The sequence below is a fragment of the Arachis hypogaea genome, chromosome 11, assembly GCF_003086295.3.
Source record: "Arachis hypogaea cultivar Tifrunner chromosome 11, arahy.Tifrunner.gnm2.J5K5, whole genome shotgun sequence".
NCBI classification, from domain to species: Eukaryota; Viridiplantae; Streptophyta; class Magnoliopsida; order Fabales; family Fabaceae; genus Arachis; species Arachis hypogaea.
The window spans coordinates 31,899,629-31,904,878 of record NC_092046.1 but is presented as its reverse complement, the minus strand read 5'-3'; the positions used below and the strand labels follow the sequence as shown (position 1 = coordinate 31,904,878).

Here is a 5,250-nt window from a genome sequence, read left to right as displayed (position 1 = left end):
AAGATTCCTGGAATTCATATTAAAAATTTTGGAATCCTTATTTTCTTTTTCAAAATTATTTTTCGAAAAACATAAAATAAAAATCCAAAAAAAAATTAGAAAATCATAAAAATCAAAAATATTTTTGTGTTTCTTGTTTGAGTCTTGAGTTATATCATAAGTTTGGTGTCACTTGCATATGCATCTTGCATTTTTTCGAAAATATCATGCATTCATAGTGTTCTTCATGATCTTCAAGTTGTTCTTGGTAAATCTTCTTGTTTGATCTTGATGATTTTTTGTTTTGTGTCTTTTCATGTTTTTCATATGCATTCTTGAATTCTTAGTGTCTAAGCATTAAAGAATTCTAAGTTTGGTGTCTTGCATGTTTTCTTTGCATTAAAAAAAATTTTCAAAAATATGTTCTTGATGTTCATCATGACATTCAAAGTGTTCTTGGTGTTCATCTTGACATTCATAGCATTCTTGCATGCATTCATTGTTTTGATCTAAAAATTTCATGCATTGCATCATTTTTCTTGTTTTTCTCTTGCATCATAAAAATTCAAAAATAAAAAAAAAATATATCTTTCCCTTTTTCTCTCATTAGATTCGAAAATTTGATTGACCTTTTCAAAAATTTTTAAAATCAAATTGTTTCTTATGAGTCAAATCAAAATTTCAATTTGAAAATCTTATCTTTTTCAAAATCTTTTTCAAAAATCAAATCTTTTTCAAAATTCTTAGTTATTTTCGAAAATTCCAAAAAATATTTTTCAAAAACTTTTTTCTTATTTTTATATCAAATTTTCGAAAATAACATAATCAATTAATGTTTTGATTCAAAAATTTGAAGTTTGTTACTTGCTTGTTAAGAAAGATCCAAGCTTTAAGTTCTAGAATCATATATTGTGATTTCTTGTGAATCAAGTCATTAATTGTGATTTTAAAAATCAAATCTTTTTCAAAACTAATTTCAATCATATCTTTTCAAAAATATCTTCTTATCTTATCTTTTTCAAAAATATCTTTTCAAAATATCTTTTCTAACTTCCTAACTTCTTATCTTTTCAAAATTTGTTTCAACTAACTAACTAACTTTTTGTTTGTTTCTTAACATTTTCAAAACTACCTAACTAACTCTCTCTCTCTAATTTTCGAAAATATCTCCCCCTTTTTAAAAAAAAATTTCTTTTTAATTAACTAATTATTGTTATTTTTATTTTTGATTTCATAAATTTTCGAAAAAAAATACTAACAATTTTCAAAAACCATTTTCAAAAATCACTAACTCCTTTTCAAAAATTTTCGAAAATTATCCCTCCTTCTCTCTCATCTTATTCTATTTATTTATTTATCTACTAACATCTCTCCCTCACATCATCACCAAATTTGAACCCCCTCTTCTATCTGTGTTCGAATGTCTTCCTCTTTTCTTCTACTCACATAAGGGAACCTCTATACTGTGGTAAAGAGAATCTCTATTATTATTATTATTTTTCTGTGCCTTCTTCTTTGTCATATGAGCAGGAGCAAGGACAAGAACATTCTTGTGGAAGCAGATCCAGAACCTGAAAGGACTCTGAAAAAAAAAAATTTAAGAGAAGCTAAATTACAACAATCCAGAAATAACCTTTCAGAAATTTTCGAACAGGAAGAGGAGATGACAGCCGAAAATAATAATAATATAAGGAAGATGCTTGGTGACTTTACTGCACCTAATTCCAATTTACATGGAAGAAGCATCTCCATTCCTGCCATTGGAGCAAACAACTTTGAGCTGAAACCTCAGTTAGTTTCTCTGATGCAGCAGAACTGCAAGTTTCATGGACTTCCATCTGAAGATCCTTTTCAGTTCTTAACTGAGTTCTTGCAGATATGTGATACTGTTAAGACTAATGGAGTAAATCCTGAAGTCTACAGGCTCATACTTTTTTCTTTTGCTGTAAGAGACAGAGCTAGATTATGGTTGGATTCTCAACCCATAGACAGCCTGAACTCTTGGGATAAGCTGGTCACGGCTTTCTTAGCCAAGTACTTTCCTCCTCAAAAGCTGAGCAAGCTTAGAGCTGATGTTCAAACCTTCAGATAGAAAGAAGGTGAATCCCTCTATGAAGCTTGGGAAAGATACAAACAGTTGACCAAAAAGTGTCCTTCTGACATGCTTTCAGAATGGACCATCCTGGATATATTCTATGATGGTTTATCTGAGCTATCAAAGGATGTCACTGGACACTTCTGCAGGTGGATCCATTCACCTAAAGAAAACGCCTGCAGAAGCTCAAGAACTCATTGACATGGTTGCTAATAACCAGTTCATGTACACTTCTGAAAGGAATCCTGTGAGTAACGGAACGCCTATGAAGAAGGGAGTTCTTGAAGTTGATACTCTGAATGCCATATTGGCTCAGAACAAAATATTGACTCAGCAAGTCAATATGATTTCTTAGAGTCTGAATGGAATGCAAGCTGCATCCAACAGTACTCAAGAGGCTTCTCCTGAAGAAGAAGCTTATGATCCTGAGAACCCTGCAATAGCAGAGGTAAATTACTTAGGTGAACCTTATGGAAACACCTATAACTCAACATGGAGAAATCATCCAAATTTCTCATGGAAGGATCAAAAGCCCCAACAAGGCTTTAATAATGGTGGAAGAAACAGGTTTAGCAATAGCAAGCCTTTTCCATCATCCACTCAGCAACAGACAGAGAACTCTGAACAAAATGCTTCTAATTTAGCAAATCTAGTCTCTGATCTATCTAAGGCCACTGTAAGTTTCATGAATGAAACAAGGTCTTCCATTAGAAATCTGGAAGCACAAGTGGGCCAGCTGAGTAAAAGGATCACTGAAATCCCTCATAGTACTCTCAAGCAATACAGAAGAGAACCCAAAAGGAGAGTGCAAGGCCATTGACATAAGCGCCATGGCCGAACCTGTGAGGAGAGGAGAGGACGTGAATCCCAAGGAGGAAGACCTCCTGGGACGTCCAGTGATCAATAAGGAGCTTCCCTCTGAGGAACCAAAGGACTCTGAGACTCATCTAGAGACCATAGAGATCCCATTGAACCTCCTTATGCCCTTCATGAGCTCTGATGAGTATTCCTCTTCTGAAGAGAATGAGGATGTTACTGAAGAGCAAACTACCAAGTTTCTTGGTGCAATCATGAAGCTAAATGCCAAATTATTTGGCATTGATACTTGGGAAGTTGAACCTCCCTTGTTCATCAATGAACTAAGTGATCTGGATCAACTGACATTGCCTCAGAAGAGACAGGATCCTAGAAAGTTCATAATACCCTGCACCATAGGCACCATGGTCTTTAAGGCTCTGTGTGACCTTGGTTCAGGAATAAACCTCATGCCCCTCTCTGTAATAGAGAAACTGGGAATCTATGGGGTGCAAGCTGCTAATATCTCACTAGAGATGGCAGACAGCTCAAGAAAACAGGCTTATGGACAAGTAGAAGATGTATTAGTAAAGGTTGAGGGCCTTTACATACCTACTGATTTCATAGTCCTGGATACTGGAAAGGAAGAGGATGAATCCATCATCCTAGGAAGACCTTTCCTGGCCACAGCAAGAGCTGTGATTGATGTTGACAGAGGTGAAATATTCCTTCAATGGAATGAGAACTCCCTTGTATTCAAAACTCAAGGATCTCCCTCTGCAACCATGGAGAGGAAGCTTGAAAAGCTTCTCTCCAAGCAGAGTCAACCAGAGCCCCCACAGTCAAACTCTAAGTTTGGTGTTGGGAGGCCACAACCAAACTCTAAGTTTGGTGTTGAACTCCCATATCCAAACTCTAAGTTTGGTGTTGGAGAGTCTCAACAGAGCTCTGCACATCTGTGAGGCTCCATGAGAGCCCACTGTCAAGCTATTGACATTAAAGAAGCGCTTGTTGGGAGGCAACCCAATGTTTATTTATCTAACTATATTTTTCTTAGTTATGTGTCTTTATAGGTTCATGATCATGAGGAGTCACAAAATAAATATAAAAATTGAAAACGGAATCAAAAACAGCAGAAGAAAAATCACACCCTGGAGGAGCATCTGTCTGGCGTTCAAACGCCAGAACAGAGCATAGTTCTGGCGCTGAACGCCCAGAATGGGAGCATCCTGGCGCTGAACGCCCAGAACAAGCATGGTTCTGGCGTTCAACGCCAGAAATGGCAGCAAATGGGCGTTGAACGCCCAAAATGGCCACCAACCTGGCGCTGAACGCCCAGAGTTGTGTGCAAGGGCATTTTGCATGCCTAAATTGGTGCAGGGATGTAAATGCCTTGACACCTCAAGATCTGTGGACCCCACAGGATCATCTCAGGATCTGTGGACCCCACAGGATCATCTCAGGATCTGTGGACCCCACAGGATCATCTCAGGATCTGTGAATCTCACAGGATCCCCACCCACCTCACCCTCTATCTCTCCATTCATGACCATCCCTTCTGTTTTCCATCCCCCACTCACATCCATACACACACCCCTCCATCTCCTCCATATCTTCTTCTTCTTCTATTCCTTCTTCTTTTGCTCGAGGGCGAGCAACATTCTAAGTTTGGTGTGGTAAAAAGCATAGTTTTTTTGTTTTTTTCCATAACCATTGATGGCACCTAAGGCCAGAGAAGCCTCTAGAAAGAGGAAAGGGAAGACAAAAGCTTCCATCAAGGGTCTATAGCTCAGTGGTAGAACATTTGACTGCAAATCAAGAGATCCCTGAGATACCTCAGGGGATACATTTTCTTCCACACAATTATTGGAAGCAACTAAGGGTGGAACATCAAGAGCACTCCATCATCCTTCATGAAATCAGAGAAGATCTAAAAGCAATGAAGGAGGAGCAACAAAGACAAGGAAGAGACATAGAAGAGCTCAAAGACATCACTAAGGTGGACTCATTCTTTGTTCTTACTTTCTCTGTTTTTCGTTTTCTATGTTATGTGCTTATCTATGTTTGTGTCTTCATTACATGATCATTAGTAGTAGTAACTATGTCTTAAAGTTATAAATGTCCTATGAATCCATCACCTCTCTTAAATAAAAAAAAATGTTTTAAATCTAAAGAACAAGAAGTACATGAGTTTCGAATTTATCCTTGAACTTAGTTTAATTATATTGATGTGGTGGCAATGCTTCTTGTTTTCTGAATGTAAGCTTGAACAGTGCATAAGTCTTTTGAAGTTGTTGTTTAAGAATGTTAAATATGTTGGCTCTTGAAAGAATGATGACTAGGAGACATGTTATTTGATAATCTGAAAAATCATAAAAATG

General features: G+C 36.8%; 1 non-coding gene across 1 annotated transcript; it reads right to left on the bottom strand.

The window, feature by feature from the left end:
* Positions 1-2,038: 2,038 nt before the first annotated feature.
* LOC112725450 (small nucleolar RNA R71) lies at positions 2,039-2,146 on the bottom strand. Its single transcript, XR_003164559.1, has one exon. It is a non-coding gene; the product is annotated as a small nucleolar RNA R71 (small nucleolar RNA).
* Between the last annotated feature and the right edge of the window lie 3,104 nt (positions 2,147-5,250).